Source organism: Lithobates pipiens, unplaced genomic scaffold, assembly GCF_037356315.1.
Source record: "Lithobates pipiens isolate NorthernLeopardFrog02 unplaced genomic scaffold, aLitPip1_a1.2 Scaffold_16, whole genome shotgun sequence".
Lineage (NCBI taxonomy): Eukaryota > Metazoa > Chordata > Amphibia > Anura > Ranidae > Lithobates > Lithobates pipiens.
The window spans coordinates 386,806,130-386,824,765 of record NW_027507748.1 but is presented as its reverse complement, the minus strand read 5'-3'; the positions used below and the strand labels follow the sequence as shown (position 1 = coordinate 386,824,765).

The 18,636-nt window shown below is 44.3% G+C and overlaps 1 protein-coding gene across 1 annotated transcript in view; it reads left to right on the top strand.

Moving 5' to 3' along the window:
- LOC143983036 (multidrug and toxin extrusion protein 2-like) overlaps positions 1-18,636 on the top strand; it is a 447,238-nt gene that overhangs the window by 348,546 nt on the left and 80,056 nt on the right. The gene's annotated exons all lie outside the window — the stretch shown is intronic.

Here is an 18,636-nt window from a genome sequence, read left to right as displayed (position 1 = left end):
ACAACAGCAGAGCCACAGCCTGGAAGGAAGTTTCTAAAGAAGACAAGAGAGTGATGGCCTGGGTTCAGTCTGGTCTGGCAAAAGATGCATACTGTTATATGACCACAGCCTGGGGACATAGAGATCATCTGCTTCTGTTCCTGATCTCTTGGACTTCTGGACCAGATTGTACTCCCTTATATATGAATTCCTCAGGCCAACAATTTTGCCTTAAAATAGTGTGTGTGCCCTGGGGGCCAAAGGCTTTGCCAATTTCAACAGTTTCTTCAGCATTGCCTTCCTCTTTATTTTGTTATGACCCATAATAAAGGGATATTTATTTTCACAAATAATTGCCTATGTGTTTTACTTCAAAAAGGACAGTTTATTTGTGAGTAGGCAGGTACATTTCTAAAATACAATGTCAAATTAACAAGGGGCACTAACACCAAACAACCTACTTGAGATTAAAAAATACAAGATAATAATGGTGTTGTGGTAACTTGACACACAAAACCCACAAAAAAATGATGGAGATCACCAAAAAACAAAAAATATGAAAACAAAAAAAATATTATTCGGTAGATCTTATGAAAAATGAAAATATTATATTCATGAAATCACGAGAAATAATAAAAATAACCGTGAGAACTCTGTGTGAATATGAGCAGCAAAACTTAATTCTTCTAGCATTCTAAAGAAGAAGAGAATGCGCTGCATTAAACTATTCAAAACATTGCAGCGTGACGAATGTGCTATTTCCATTACGAACGCTAGTTTTACCAGACTGATCGCTTCCATCTCGTAATTTATTCTGAGCGTACATAGCACATTGTGTGTCGGAATTGTCTACACACGATATCGGAATTTACGTGAACAAATTTTGTTGTCTGAAAATTTGAGAACCAGATCTCAAATTTTGTGTGACAGAAATTCCGATGGAAACTGTTCCGATGGAGCCTACGGGTCACCCAGTTAAGTAACGGGTGACCCCGCCCCCCTCTGACACCATGGGGAAGACCATAAAAAAGTCCCCGTGAAGTCCCCGCCATCAGTTATATAAGAACTGTCAGAAGAACGTGTCACACAGCGGGAACCTCTCATGGATGGAGATCGTCCGGAGAACGAAGCATGGTAGAAGATGCCAGAGGAAGATGCGGACGAGAAGACCGAAGGAAGTAGTAGAGTATCGGAGGAAGAAGAGGAAGAAGTGGGGGAAGAACAAGATGGAGGAAGAAAACTGAATGAAGACAAGAAGAAGGTAGAAGAAGAAGCGGGAAAATAAGAAAACATAAATGAAGGAATTGTCAAAAACTGTCTCTTGTCTTTTTTTTTAATTTTTGACACTTTTTTTGTGAAATGATAGGGGTACATTTGTACCCCATTACCATTTCACACAGGAGGGTGCGGGATCTGGAGGTCCCATTGTTAAAGGGGGCTTCCAGATTCTGATAAGCCCTCCACCCGCAGACTCCCACAACCACCGGGCAAAGGGTTGTGGGGATGAGGCCCTTGTCCCCATCAACATGGGGACATCCTCCCCATTTTGAGTTCATGTGGCCTGGTATGGTTCAGGAGGGGGGGGCACTCTCTCATCCCCCCTCTTTTTCTGTGGCCTGCCAGGTTGCATGCTCGGATAAGGGTCTGGTATGGATTTTTAGGGGGACCACCATGACATTTTTTTTAAAACTTTTGGCACAGGGTTCCCCTTAAAAAACATACCAGACCAGAATAAAAATAAAATAAAAATAAAATAAAAAATCCATACCAGACCTGAAGGATCTGGTATGTATTTTGAGGGGGGCCCCCAAGCTATTCTTTAAAAACATTTTGGTGTGGGGTTCCCCTTAATATCCATACCAGACCTGAAGGGCCTGGTATGGAATTTGGGGTGACCCCCACGCATTTTTTATTTTTATTTTGGTTTGGGGTTCTCCTGTGGGGGAATTTCATGCCATTTTTAGCAATGAACTTTTATGTCTTTTTCCATTTATATCGCAAAAAATAAAAATCGCAGAGGCAATCAAATACCATCAAAAGAACGCTCTATTTGTGGGAAGAAAAGGACGCAAATTTCGTTTGGGTACAACATTGCATGACCGCGCAATTACCAGTTAAAGCAGTGCAGTGCGAAATTGTAAAAAGACCTCTGGTCCTTAGGCTGATAATTCGTCCGGGCTGAAGTGGTTAAATAAAATAGATTGCACTTACAAGAAATTTTATCCAAGATACGTGTAGACAATGTGGATCAGAAAATGGAGATCACGGCATTTCCACAGACTTCCTACTGCTTGCTTGCTTCCCATCAATCTCCTAAGTGAAAATGTAATATCAGCATCACATGGGATTACGCACACAATACCTCTGTAGGGGTGATAGTATTTGGTGAGTGGGGACCCTTGAGGGGGAGCATATAAGTAGGGATGAGCCGAACACCCCCCGGTTCGGTTCGCACCAGAACTTTCGAACGGACCCCAAATTCGAACGAACTTTAGAACTCCATTGAAGTCTATGGGACTTGAACTATGGGACTTGAACGTTCGAAATGAAAAGTGCTAATTTTAACGGCTAATATGCAAGATACTGTCCTAAAAAGGGTTTGGGGACCTGGCTCCTGCCCCAGGGGACATGGGTCAATGCCTAAAATGTTTTTAAAAATGGCCATTTTGGCGGGAGCACTGATTTTAATGACGATTAAAGTGAAAAAAAAAAAGTTAAATATTCCTTTAAATATGGTGCCTGGGGGGTGTCTGTAGGATGCCTGTGAAGTGCCACGTGTTTCCCGTGTTTAGAACAGTCCCTGCACAAAATGACATTAAACGAAATAACACCATTTAAAACTGCTTGCGGTTTTAATGTTATATCTGGTTCCTGCAATATGGTTGAAAATCATTGAGAAAAATGGCATGGGTAGCCCTCCCTGCCCATTACCAGCCTATTTGGGTCTTGTACGCATATTAAGGGGAACCCTGTACCCATATTAAAAAAAGGAAATGCGTGTGACCCCCAGGCCCTATATCCTCAGAACAGCAGTATACAGGCGGTGCAAACAAGACAGGGACTGTGTAGGTTTGTTGTGTTAAGTTGAATCTGTTTGTAATTTTCAACTGGTACATTTTTAAAGTGTAGCTCCAGTCAAAAAAACTATTAATAAGCTTTTTGGAAAACATAGGGAAGGGTTATCACCCCTGTAAAATTTGTTTTGTCGTCCATCTTTTTTCATCTCACTTGCTGTTGTCTCCTTCCGTTTGCAAGTAGGAGATGTTTGTAAATTGGATGTTTGAAAGTAGGGGCCTGCCCTATATGCTCTGCAGAACAAGGTGTTGGTTTTGCCACAACATTGTAAGCCCTCAAAGTGACTCTTGGTGGGCGCTGGAGCGCCCTGCTGTGAACGATTATATCAAGAATTGTAATTACATGCCATTGTTGAACAGTGGTAGAAAAATTGACCTTTGGTGGTTGTGGTGATGGTGCCACAACACTATAAGTCCTCACCGTTACTCTGGGTGGGCACAGGAAGGGGCCCTCCTGTGAAATATTATATCAAGAATTGTAATTACATGTCCCTGTTAAACAGGGGCAGAAAAATTTGGCCTTAGGCACTGGTGCTGGTGCCACCACACTGCAACCTCTGCCATATACTCTAGTTTTATTGCAGGAATTAGCCCTGCTGCAAAGCATTGCATCAAAAATTGTACTTAAACGCCCCTGTTAAACAGGGGCAGAAAAATTGGGCCTTAGGCACTGGTGCTGGTGCCACCACACTGCAACCTCTGCCATATACTCTAGTTTTATTGCAGGAATTAGCCCTGCTGCAAAGCATTGCATCAAAAATTGTAATTAAATGCCCCTGTTAAACAGGGGCAGAAAAATTGGGCCTTAGGCACTGGTGCTGGTGCCACCACACTGCAACCTCTCCCATATACTCTTGTTTGATTGCAGGAATTAGCCCTGCTGCAAAGCATTGCATCAAAAATTGTACTTAAACGCCCCTGTTAAACAGGGGCAGAAAAATTGGGCTGATTGCATCAACCAGAACCAGAAATGTTCTTCCAACATATCAGCGGAGGAGGAAGAGGATAGACAATCAACATAACAGGACAGTCACTCAGCATCAGCATAGGCAGTCTTGAAGGGATGTGATATTTCAAAAAAAATTATTCTGTTACATCAGCTTCAGGTGCTTGGTAGCTGTGGGTGATCCAAGACTGATTCATCTTGATGAAGGTCAGTCGATCAACTGATTCGGTGGACAGGTGCACCCTGTGATCGGTAACAAAGCCACCAGCAGCACTGAAGGTGCGTTCCGAAAGAACGCTGGATGCAGGACAGGCCAGTAGCTCAATTGCATACTGTGCAAGCTCTGGCCAGTGATCCATCCTCAAGACCCAGTAAGCCAGAGGATTTTCGGTGGGAAAGGTGTCCAAGTCTGACATTGCCCCTAGGTATTCCTGCACCATGTAAATCAGACGCTGGCGATGGGTGCTGGAACTGATCATACCTTGGGGCTGCGGACTAAAAAATTGTCTGAAAGCATCAGTCAGACGGCCACCTTCTCCACCGCTCCTTCTGACCGATGCCTCAGCAACACGTTGTCCAGGACCAGGAGTTTGTAACCTCCCAGTCTCTGGGAACGCATTGCACAGACCTTTCTGCAAGGCCTCCCGGAGATGTCTCATCCTCTGCTCCCTCTGCGATGGCAAGATAAGGTCGGCAACCTTACTCTTGTACCGTGGATCAAGGAGAGTGGCCAGCCAGTAATGGTCCCTCTCCTTGATCCGAAGAATACGAGCATCCTTCCGCAGGCTTTGCAGGATCAGGGAGGCCATGCAGCGTAGGTTAGCTGAGGCATTCGGTCCGGAGTCCTCTGGGTCACTAAGGACAACATGATCCGCAGCTACCTCCTCCCAGCCACGTACAAGTCCACGTGTTTCTTGGGACTGTAAATTATCCCTACAAGACTGCTGCTGCTGCTGCTGATGCTGAGTGCCAGCCTCCACCTCCATGCTGACACAATCATCCTCCTCCTCCTCTTCCTCCTCCTCACCCTCTTCCTGTGTGATGGGTGGCACAGCAGGAACACTGTCTGGATAAAGGGGGCCTTGAGAGGCAAGGAAGTCCTCCTCTTCCTGCCTCTGTTCTGCCTCAAGTGCCCTGTCCATTATTCCACGCAGCGTATGCTCCAAGAGGTGGACAAGAGGTACAGTGTCACTGATGCATGCACTGTCACTGCTCACCATCCTTGTGGCCTCCTCAAACGGTGACAGGACAGTGCATGCATCCCTGATCATGCCCCACTGGCGTGGTGAGAAAAAAAACAGCTCCCCTGACCCTGTCCTGGTGCCGTAGTCGCACAGGTACTCATTGATGGCCCTCTGCTGCGTGTGCAGCCGCTGCAGCATGGCCAACATTGAGTTCCATCTGGTGGGCATGTCACATATAAGGCGGTTCTTGGGCAGGTTCAACTCCTTTTGGAGCTCAGCCAGCCGAGCACAGGCATTAAATGATTGGCGGAAATGCACACAGACTTTCCTGGCCTGCTTCAGGACATCCTGTAAGCCGGGATACCTGCCCAAGAACCGCTGCACTACCAGGTTAAGGACGTGAGCTACACAGGGCACATGGGTCAGTTGTCCCTGTCGGAGGGCGGAGAGGAGGTTGGTGCCATTGTCACAAACCACCATTCCTGGCTTAAGCTGGCGTGGCGTCAACCACCTCTCGGCCTGCCCCTGCAGAGCTGACAAAACATCCGCCCCAGTGTGGCTCCTGTCCCCCAAACAAACCAGCGCAAGCACGGCATGGCATCGTTTTGCCTGCGTACTTGCGTAGCCCTTGGAACGCCTACGAAGCACCGCTGGTTCTGAGGACAGAGCACTGGAAGAGGCCATGGAGGAAGAAGAAGAGGAGGGGGTGGAGGAGAGAGGTGTGTCACAACCAATAGTAGCATTTTGGAGGCGGAACAACCTCCAACACTACTGCACCTTGTCCTGCATCCTTCCCAGCTGCCAGAAGAGTGACCCAATGGGCCGTGAAAGACAGGTAACATCCCTGTCCATGCCTGCTGGACCATGAGTCAGCGGTAATATGCACCTTACCGCTGACCGCCCTGTCCAGCGAGGCAAGGACATTGCCTTCCACATGCCGGTAGAGAGCCGGAATCGCCTTCCGTGAGAAAAAGTGGCGTTTGGGGACCTGCCACTGAGGAACCGCACATTGTACAAACTCACGGAAGGGGCCGAGTCTACCAACTGAAAAGGCAGCAGTTGAAGTGCTAGCAGTTTAGCCAAGCTAGCATTCAACCGCTGGGCATGTGGATGGCTGGGAGTGAACTTCTTTCGCCGGTCCAGCAGCTGGGGCAGGGACATTTGCCTGCTATAATCGGACGTGGGTGTACCGCTAGCAGAGTTCCCGGAAGCACTTGGCTGTGACACACCTAATTCTACACCTTCATTCCTCTCAGAGCAGGTTTCAGAGAGGACTGAAGGTCTAGTGGGGTTGGAGATGCCAGCTGATGAGGAGCAAGGAGAGGTCCGCTTTGTTCTTTGGTGTGGGTCTTTGAGGTACGCTTGCCAATGAGCTGCATGGCAGGTCAACATATGTCTGGTCAAGCATGTGGTGCCCAAGCGGCTGATGTTTTTGCCACGCGAGATACGCTTGAGACATATGTTGCAAATAGCAGCGGTGCGATCTGATGCACTCGTCTCAAAAAAGGCCCACACCAAAGAACTTTTAGAATAACGCGCAGAGGTAGAGCCCTGCACAGGCGGAGCTCTGCGGTGTGATTCAGTCGGTGTGCTGCCCCTAAGCTGGCCCCCGGAGGGCATCCTGCCTCGTTGGACATGTGCCTCCTTCTCCTCCTCCTCCTCCTCTCTCCTTCCAGGCACCCACGTGGAGTCAGTGCCCTCATCATCCCCTCCCTCTTCATCGCTGTAGCAAACCTGGCAGTATGCTGCAGCTTGTGGAACATGACTGCCAGATTGCTGTCCTTCTTAAGCATCCCCTCTCTCTGCGCTCACGCTACTGCCTTCCTCTAGCTGAGTGTCATCATCAGAGCCCACAAAACACTGGGCATCCTCCTGGAGCATGTACCCAACACTGTGCTCAAAGAGTTCAGGAGACTCCTCAGGAGGACGTGGTGGGTCTAGGGAAGGAGTCACTGATGATGACATTGAGAGGAGGGAAGACGATGCGTTGACAGCTGCTTTGCTAGTAGCCTGAGACTGGGTGAGAGAGGATGAGGAGGATGAAGAGGGCTTGGTCATCCACTCTACCAAGTCGTTGGCATGTTGCGGTTCAACATGTCCAGCTGCCGAAAAGAAGGACAAGCGCGTCCCATGGCCACGTGCTGATGACAATGCATCGCGTCCACGACCAGCACTGTTGTCTCTAGACACAGAGCCTGCTTGCCCTCTTTTATCGGCTCGCGCCTGTCTGCCTCTCCTTGCTGGCCTTCCAGACATGGTAATGGCCTGAAAGGAGTTGGGTAAAAAAGCAGTTGGGTAGTGTATATTGTGCTAGAGGCACACAACACCCACTAACTCATGCAGATGCCTTTATTATAGAACACCAGAGATAAAGGGGTATATACAGATGTATACTGTGCTGTGCTGGAGGCACACACAACTTCCAATAACTCCTGCAGATGGCAAGTGGTCTCAAATAGAGAAGAGCTATGTAGGTGGATATAGCGGTATGTACTGGGTACAGAGCACGCAGACAGCACGCACTAGCTCCTAACACTACTGACTGCAAGCTCTATTATAAAAGATAGATCACTAGCTATATAGGTGAGGTGAATATAGCGGTGTATACTGCGGTCAGGGCACGCAGACAATAACCACTACACAACAGCAAGATCGAAAATCGTCCGAAAACGATCGGTGTGTACTGTGTTGAAGGTGCACAGAACACCCACTGCTTCAGACACCAACACACTACACAAGGCCGCCGCGCTGGCGGTCTTATATAGTGTGGGGCGTGCACTGGCGCGAACGGACCAAAATGTTTGGACTTCGCCGAACGGACGAACAGCCGATGTTCGAGTTAAACGTATGTTCGACTCGAACACGAAGCTCATCCCTACACATAAGTCACTTGAAGATACTGCGAGCACAAAAGTCACCTGTGTCATATTTTTTACACAGTTACATGCATCTGATGTCCATCTATGTGGGAACTATGTGGGAACTGTTATATACCTTCCCTTACATATATAGACTTTTATATGCTTTCTATGGTGGTCTGTTTTGTTTTTTTGACTCTTTGGATTTTTGCGCATCGTTTCTTTCTCTTTTTTTCTTTTTGCGTTTTTTTTATTTTTGTAATGTAATTTTTATTTTTTGTGTTTTGGATATAACACTACTGCACAATACTATTATATACCTCTAACTGCATCAATACATGATATGGACTTACATATATCACATGAACATATTGGGACACTATAATACATACCTTTGCATAGTACACCATTTTCTTTTTATCTAGGGCAATTGGTATGATTAATTCACCTATGGTACATATATTTATGTCACCATATTTTGATATATGAGATTAATGTATATACACACTTATTAGGAGCACTTAGGCAGTATTTTGGTTAATCTGTCAATAGGAGTTATATTGTGAATTTGCTCATTTGCACGTATATTGAGGGTGTTTTGTTTTTGTACACCTGTACACATCTTAAGGTAATACCCCCAGAGGGGGCTTGCTTTACACCTATATAGGTGTTTAGTTCTAGTGCATACCTTATATCTGCAATCACAACCCCCTCTCTCTTTTTTCCTCTGTACCTTCTATTAGTAGGTAGCACCACTGACCCCATTTCTTGTCTATTTGCTAACTGAATAACATGCCTGCTTCATCTAAATCAAGCTATCTCTCTGTCCACACCAACAACACTACACACAGCCACCATGTAAGCAGTCTTATATAGTGTGGGGTGTGGACTTGGTCCACGTGAGCCATGATTGGCCAAAGGCACCCTGCCTTTGGCCAATTATGGCTCTCTTAGCAGAGGGTGCTGTGATTGGCCAAAACATGTAGGTCAGGTGCATGCTTTGACCAATCATCATACAGCAATGCATTGCGATCCTGCAGTGCATTATGGGGCGTTCCGTGGCACTCAAATTTGCTCTAAACCCCTCATAATGTTAACTTTTCGGTGAATGGGTGAATACCCGATGTTCGAGTTGAATTTATGTTCGCCCCGAACATCAAGCTCATTACTACTCATATGCTGTGAGAGATAGTGGAAACTTGTTAACAGAATTAATAGGCAACATTTCATTTAATATGGATTGCCATGCTGCCATGGAAACTTGAATAAATTGGATATGTTGACCCGTGGCTTGAGCTATCAGTAACAATAGCAGATCACGATTACAAAGAATGGTTCTTTCTATATGGACCCACAATTTGTATGGTATTGTTTTAACATCGGCAATCCAACTCCTCCAGTAGGTTTATGCTTTATCAGGGTACTATAAGGAATTCTGGCTTTAGCCCCCTTGCATATGAATTTTTTTAATAGTCACTTTGAAATCATAAAAATATTTAGTAGGTAGAGGCAGTGGCGAAACTTTCATGGTAGCAGCAGTCGCACTTGCGACTGGGCCCTGCCATTCTGCCGCTGTGGGAGGGCCCCAAAACCTAGCATCTTCCCCTGCATCTCTGGCTGTCCATTTAGAATGCAGTGGGTGGAGGTGGGAGGTGGCAATCTATGTTGTTCTGTGTTGCCTGGGATCTCCCTGGGGCTAGTAGTTCTCTTCCCCAGTGTATACAGTGGAGAGGAGAGGGGCCTCTGAACCAGGCATGTATCAGTTTTACCCTTCAGAGTGAGTCGACTCTGCTTGTACACTCTTGCTGATACATGCCTGGGTCAGAGGCCCCTCCCCTCTCCACTGTATAAACTTGGAAAGAGAGCTACAAGCTTCAGGAGAGATCGCTTCCCACCTCCCCCCAGGTGGGGGATACAGAGATGTGCTGGGGGTTGGAGGTGCACAGTGGGGACCAGCCAGGTAAAGGGGAACCCATGGGAGGGAGAGGTCGGCTGTTTGGGGACACTGATGTAAGGGGGGGGCTCTCTGGGGACACTAATGTAAGGGGGGCTCTCTGGGGACACTGATGCAAGGGGGGCTCTCTGGGGACACTGATGTAAGGGGGGCTCTCTGGGGACACTGATGTAAGGGGAAGCTCTCTGGGGACACTGATGTAAGGGGAAGCTCTCTGGGGGCACTGATGTAAGGGGAAGCTCTCTGGGGACATTGATTTATGGGGGAGCTCTCTGGGAACATTGATGTATGAGGGGGGCTCTCTGGGGGCACCAATGTAAGGGAGGGCTCTCTGGGGACACTGATGTAAGGAGGGGCTCTCTTGGGACATTGATGTAAGGAGGGGTTCTCTGGGGACACTGGTGTAAGTGGGGCTCTCTGGGGACACTGATGTAAGGGGAAGCTCTCTGGGGACACTGATGTAAGGGGAAGCTTTCTGGGGACACTGATGTAAGGGGAAGCTTTCTGGGGACACTGATGTAAGGGGAAGCTCTCTGGGGACACTGATGTAAGGGGAAGCTCTCTGGGGACACTGATTTATGGGGGAGCTCTCTGGGAACACCAATGTAAGGGAGGGCTCTCTGAGGACACTGATGTAAGGAGGGGCTCTCTTGGGACACTGATGTAAGGAGGGGCTCTCTGGGGACACTGGTGTAAGTGGGGCTCTCTGGGGACACTGATGTAAGGGGGGCTCTCTGGGGACACTGATGTAAGGGGCGACTCTCTGGGGACATTGATGTAAGGGGGGGCTCTCTGGGGACACTGATGTAAGGGGGGCTTTTTGGGGACACTAATTTAAGGGGGGCTCTCTGGGGACATTGATGTAAGGGGGACTCTTTGGGGACCCTGATGTAAGTAGAGTCTCTGTCACGGATGTTATACATAAACATCCAGGCAGGTAGTCAGATCGCTGGGCTGCACCAAGGAATTGGGACAACAAAGTAAAATGAAAAATATATATTTATTAAAGATAAAGACACACATGCACCACCAATAAACAGCAACCATAAGCAAGCAACGAAAATACAAGACAAGCCCCAAAACCACCTAACTATCTAACTAACTAATATAATACTCAATCAAGCAAACAAACAAGAAATAATAAGGCAGGGACAAAAACAACAAGGGGACAGAAACCAGGGATAAGGAAGCAGACCAAGGAGCAGGGAACAGGGCTTAATGACAGGATAACAAATGGGGTACAGGAACAAGAGCAGGTACTGACAGGAACAAGGGCTAGCAGAGGAATCCTGAAGCACTGAGCATAGTTCAGGGCGGGTCTATATAGTCCAGCAGACCCATGACAGGTGTGCATGGCAAGTCTGAAGTCCGAGCAGGGAGATACCCACTGGTGGCCACTGGAATTACACCTTTGTGTGCAGAACTTAATAGTGCCACCAGCAGGTGAAACCAGAAATTATACAGTTCCTGACAGGCTCTCTGGGGGCACTGATGTAAGTAGAGGCTCCCTGGGGACACTGATGTAAGAGGAGGCTCTCTGGGGACACTAATGTAAGGGGCGGCACTCTGGGGACCCTGATGTGAGGGGGGCTCTCTGGGGACACTGATGTAAGGGGGATTTTTTGGGGACACTGATGTAAGAGGGGGGCTCTATGGGGACTCTAATGTAAGGGTGGCTCTCCAGAGACCCTGATGTAAGGGGGGGCTCTCCAGGAACACTAATGTAAGGGGGGACCCTCTGGGGAAACTGATGTAAGTAGGGAGGCTCTCTAGGGACCCTGATGTAAGGGGAGGCTCTCTAGGGACCATTATTTAATGAGGGGGGCTCTGGGGACCCTGATTCAAGTGGGGGATCAGCACTCAGATTTGTAACAATTATATATATATATATGTATGTATGTATGTATATATATATATATATATATATATATATATATACACACATGTATATTATATACATGTATATGCCCACCCAAGTGTATGACTTTCTTTATTTCGCTGCTATGGGCTCTAGCCCGAGATCTTTTGTAGACCCAGCAATGCCCCTGGTGGGGGCCCTTCATGGTTTCTTGCACTAGCGCCCTGAAGATTATAGTTATTCCTCTGGGTAGAGGTATTGGGATGGTTCTAAAGAAATATAAAAATGTTGGTAAAATTTGCATTGTAAATGCAGGTATTATTCCTATCCAGGATAACTCATAGAATGCTACAGAGTCCAGTTCTTTTTTTATAGAATCTAAAAGAGGAAGGAAATTTGCCTCAAATGTTTTAGAGGATGGGGATCCAAACGTTATGCCTAAGTAATTTAAGGAGTGGGTTTCCCGGGAGTATAAGTGATGTCTTTTTAAATATTGAAATAGGGTACTGTTAACAAAAATGCGTAAAGCTGACGATTTAGTGACAATAACCTTGTAATATGATACCGTACTGAATTTCTGTAGTAATTTTGGACTGCCTGTAAAGAGGTCAGGCTTGTCAACCTCAGGAGAACATCATCGGTAGACATGTGCATTTCGTTTCGTTATGAATCGAAATTCGGACGAATTTTCATTATTCGGACATTCGGATGCATCCGAATTACTGAATTGCAATGTTAACGAATTCAAACGAAATTCGAATCAAATTCGAAAAATGACATTTTGCAACCCGATTTTGGGGCCATGTATCTCAGGGCCACTTATAGCTAACTTAAAGCCAAATGTGGTATGCAAACACAGTAGAACTAGCACTACAACATATCCAAATTTGGAGTTGCTAGCTATAAGTGGCCCCGAGATATGGGGCCCCAAAGTCGGGTCGCAAAATGTCATTCTCTGCTTCAGAAAAGTGCTTGACATTTTGCGACCCGACTTTGGGGCTCCATAACTCGAGGTCACTTGGAGCTAGAAACCCCAAATTTGGTATGGAAACACAGTAGAACTAGCACTTCAACATATCCAATTTGCTAGCTTTAAGTGGCCCCGAGATACGTGGCCCCAAAGTCGGGTCGCAAAATGTCATTTTCTTCTGCAGAAAAGTAATATAAATGAAATAAGATGTGTGTGTTTTTTTGCGCTGGTACACTGTAAGTATGAGAAGTTGATGTGACAGATGTATATAAGTAACTAACCATCTTCCAAAATTTCTAATTCAAATAGAAAAGATTAGAAAAAAATATAATTTAATAGAATAAAATAGAAAGAATATACAACCATCTTCTAAAATTCTAATTTCAAATAGAATAAATTAGAATTTCGAATAGTATGAATTCAAACTTTTTAATTAATTAATTTTAAATTTGGATAGAAAAGATTATAATAAAATAGAAAATAGATTAGAAAAATGATAGAACAGAACGGAATAGAATATATTATATTTTATTCTGTTCTGTTCTATTGTTTTTCTAGTCTATTCTTTTATATTCTATTAAAATCTTTTCTATTACAATCGAAATCATTATATACTAAATTCGAATTTCGGAAGATGGTGGTTTTATAATATAAATATATTTCTTTCCGACATTTGAATTTCGTGTAGAATGAATTCGAATTTAAATAGAAAAGATTAGAATGGAAATAGAGAATAGACTAGAAAAACAATAGAACAGAATAGAATATAGATACTATCTATTTTTTATTTCTTTTGCAGATTACTATTTGTTTCCATACGATCTCCTGCAGACTATTAGCATCTATTTACATTTTTTGCAGATCTCCTGCAGACTATTAGTATCTATTTTGTTTTCTAACCAGATCTCCTCCTGCAGACCATTAGCATCTATTTTTTTAGCAGATCTCCTGTAGACTATTAACAGCCATTTCACTTCTTTTTTTTTTTTTTGCAGATCTCCTGCAGACTGTTAGAATCAATTTCATTTTTTTTTGGAGATTACTATTTATTTCCATCAGATTTCCTGCAGTATAATAACATATATTTCATTGTTTGCAGATCTCCTGCAGACTATTAGCATCTATATCTAAAGGAAATGGCTGTTCTAATGCAAAAAAAAAAAATGAAATAGATGCTAATAGTCTGCAGGAGATCTGCAAAAAATGAAATAGATGTTAATATACTGCAGGAGATCTGATGGAAATAAATAGTAATCTGCAAAAAAATAAGAAAAATGAAATTGATTCTAACAGTCTGCAGGAGATCTGCAAAAAAAGAAGTGAAATGGCTGTTAATAGTCTACATGAGATCTGCTAAAAAAGAATAGATGCTAATAGTCTGCAGGAGTTCTGCAAAAAAAATGAAATAGATGCTAATAGTCTGCAGGAGATCTGGTGAAAACGAAATAGATACTAATTGTCTGCAGGAGATCTGCAAAAAATGAAATAGATGCTAATAGTCTGCAGGAGATCTTATTAAAACAAATGGTAATCTGCAAAAAAAAATTAAATGAAATAGATAGTATCTATATTCTATTCTGTTCTATTGTTCTAGTCTATTCTTTATTTCTATTCTAATCTTTTCTATTCAAATTCGAATTCATTCTATACGAAATTCAAATGTCGGAAATATATATATATATATATATTCAAATTTAGTATATAATGATTTCGATTTTAATAGAAAAGATTTTAATAGAATATAAAAGAATAGACTAGAAAAACAATAGAACAGAACAGAATAAAATATAATATATTCTATTCTGTTCTGTTCTATCGTTTTTATAGTCTATTTTCTATTTTATTATAAACTTTTCTATCCAAATTTAAAATTAATTCATTTAAAAATTTGAATTCATACTATTTAAAATTCACATTTATTCTATTCAAATTAGAATTTCAGAAGATGGTTGTATATTCTTTCTATTTTATTCTATTAAATTATTTTTTTTCTATTCTGTTCTAATCTTTTCGATTTTAATTAGAAATTTTGGAAGATGGTTAGTTATACTTACTTATATATATCTGTCACATCAACTTTTCATACTTGCAGTGTACCAGTGCAAAAAAACACACACATCTTATTTCATTTATATTTATGGTATCAATGAAGTTGTCAGCATGCCTGATTGAAGAAGTCACGGATGTCGATCGCAAGGCAAGTGCATACGCTGTATGTCATTGTCCACTTGCCAAAAGTTGTGTATTGTATTTGTCCACTTGCCACGTCACCTGCCACAAGCTGTGTATTGTCCACTTCCCACGTCACCTGCCACAAGTTGTGTATTGTCCACTTGCCATGACACCTGCCACGAGTGCCACGTGGCTGGCCACGAGTGCCAGGTGACCGGCCACGAGTGCCACGTGACCTGACATGAGTGCCACGCGACCGGCCACGAGTGCCACGTGACCTGACACGAGTGCCATGTGACCGGCCACGAGTGCCATGTGACCAAGTTGTGGATTGTCCACTTGCCACGTCATCTGCCACCAAGCGACCCCAGATATGGGCAATATGAAAGTACTTTTCTGCAGCAGAGAATGACATTTTGCGACCCGAATTTGGGGCCACGTATCTCAGGGTCACTTATAGCTAGAAACACCAAATTTAGTATGCAAACACAATAGAACTAGCACTACAACATATCAAATTTGGGGTTTCTAGCATCAATTGACCCCGAGATACATGGCCCTAAATTCGGGTCGCAAAATATTTTCGAATCCAGTTGAAATAGTTTAGAATGCGGTTGAAATCATTTCGAATTCGGTACAAATATTTTTGAATTTGGTTGAAATATTTTCGAATGTGACAGATTTTTCGAATTTGGCAGAAAACTAAACGAAATACAAAAACGAATTTAACAAATTTAACGAATATAACTAAACGAAATTAATTAATTAACGAATTAAAACGAAACGAAACTAAACAAATTTTTTCGTTTTGCACATGTCTAATCATCGGTGAATAATCCAATTTTAGGACTTCCTTCGCCACTGCTATACCAGAAATCAGTGGTTTCATTCTGATGGCTGTTGCCAAGGGCTCCATGATCAATGTAAAAATAATAGCAGGATAAAGGGCATCCCTGGCACGTGCCATTTGTAACTCTAAATGGGTCTAATAAAACATTAGAGGTATATAAACATGCCTAGGGATTGGAGTATAATGCCATTATGGTCAATGGTACAAAACCCTAGGAAACCAAATTTAGCAAGGACAGCCTGTAGGCAGTGTCGCCAACCCCCTGAAGTGAAATTGACTGGCAGGATGCCAAAATTTACAAACGGCATAAATTTTTTACTGGTAAAAATCATGAAAATTACTGGCAGAGGCACATTTTTTACTGACGCTGCAAAAAAGTATTTAAAATGACTGTTTTCAGTGCTAAACAGTGCAAGTATAAATATTTGAACTATAAACACATAGCTAGTGCTATTAGCAATGTGTTTAAGTTAAACAAAAGTCAAAAAAAATATTTCTTCATTGACATGAAGGTCAGGTTACTATAACCCAGCTAGACCAGAGTTCCCCCTTACATCATAGTCTGCAGGGATCCCAATTACAGTGAAAACTCTTGTGTAAAGGGGAATGCTGCAGATCATGATCTAAGGGAGAACTCTGATGTAAAGGGTGCTCTGGTGACCAGAGACCACCTTATGTCAGAGTCCACTGCATTCCCTTTACATCAGAGTTTCCACTTACATCAGGGTTTGCAGAATTACCCTTTGACTGTAAGGGGAAATCCTGCAGACTCTGATTTAAAGGGGAATGCCAGGAACTCTGATGTGGGGGGGGCACTCTGGTGACTAGAGACCACCTTCCGCAGAGTGAATACACTAAGGTAAGGGGAGTTACTAATATAGGGGAAACCTTTATATCAGTGTCCCTTACATTATTGTATTCACTCCCCTTACATCAGCAACCCCCCCAGACTGGCCTGGTGGCGCTGTCACTGACCTTCTCCCATTTGCATTGTGCAGGACTCAGTCAGATGGCTCCAGCATGGTGGCTCTGGTTTTCCTATGGTCTCCTCTCCACAGTCCACACACGTCTGACTTCTCCTGTGACCCCCATGATCCCGCTCATGACTCCCCTCCTGACTCCCCCTCAGAGACTGCAGACATAATCTGGGAAATGGTCAGAGGCTGCGGACAGGATACAGGAACAGGAGATGGTCAGAGGCTGCGGGCAGGAGATGGTCAGAGGCTGCGGGCAGGAGATGGTCAGAGGCTGCGGGCAGGAGATGGTCAGAGGCTGCGGGCAGGAGATGGTCAGAGGCTGTGGGCAGGAGATGGTCAGAGGCTGCGGCCAGGAGATGGTCAGAGGATGCTGGCAGGAGATGGTCAGAGGCTGCGGGCAGGAAATGGTGAGATGCTGCGGGTAGGAGATTGTTAAAGGCTGTGAACATGGTAGTTTCCTCCACTGTCCCCCTTCATATTACTTTACTTGTCTCCACATCAGTCAGTGACAGTGTCTGCCTTCTGCCTCTGACTCACTGTGACTGTGTCCCTTTCATCTCTCCAGTCACAGTCAGGCACAGTGTCCTCCTCTACCAGGCCGGCTTCACCCCCCAGTAATGTCCTCCTGTTGCAGTGGCCTGTCACGTGGCTCCTCTCTGCACCGTTGCGGTCCCCCTGCTGAACCACCGAGAAGAACGAGGGAGGCCTCTGATTAAAAATGGCGCCAGGCAGCGACATTGCGGTACTGTGCATGTGCCGCCCAGCCAAGCTTGTACAATCTTTCCCGAGTCCTGCAGGCTTCAGAACAGCGCAATGCGCAGTTGCATGGCCGGCCCACAGCCATATTTTTTACGGGCCCCTGCTGCCCATAACGGACATTCACGGGCATCCCGAAAATGGGGGGTATTTACGGGCTGCCCGTAAAATAACATGCGGTTGGCAACACTGCCTGTAGGAGCCCCCAGTTTAGTCTATCAAATGCCTTTTCGGCATCTAGTGTTAAGACGACTGAATTTTCTCTACAGTCTTCAATCAATTTTTAAGGTCAAACGTAATTTGTGTTGCATCTGGAGCCTGGCGTTCCTTCATAAACCCTACTTGATCCTCTTCAGTAAGAGATGGGGTGACATCTGCTGGTTTATTGGCTAGGATCTTAGCATATGTTTTAAAGACAGTATTCAAGAGAAATATAGGCCTACAGTTTTTAGGTTCTTTTCCTGGCAGAAAGAGACAGATGATGCTGTTGCATTGAATACTGAGGTTAAGTGACATATTGGAAAGTCACTAAAGGTCTTCTAGTACTCTGTGGAGAATCTGTCTTCCCCAGGTGATTTATTATTAACCTTAAAGTGTTACTAAACCCAGTAATATGAAAATGGTTCATCTGCCCCCCACAGTGCACAGCTTATAAATATTCTTTTTACATTCAAATATTGCTACTGTATACCTTTTTGGCTGATCTGTATACCACAGTCAGTAATAAACTGCACTGTTTCTCCAATGCTGAGAGTTCAGGTAAGAGGAGATTTCCACTGCAGCCTGTATACACACCCACATGTGTGCTGCCAATATCATGTGACCTGGCTAGCCCTGTGAAAAGTAAATGTTCTCACCAGCATAAAAGACACAACTGACACGAAACAGATTAGATCGCCTTTGCTTCTTTGTAAGAAGTTTCGAGAAGCTTACCAGCTTTTTTACTTTGAGAATAAAATCTGGCTTTCAGGTTTTTCAAGATCTTCCTATGTTTGGACATTTATAAACAAGCCTGTCTACATTTAAGAAGGTCTCTTAAATGATGAAAAAAAAAGCAA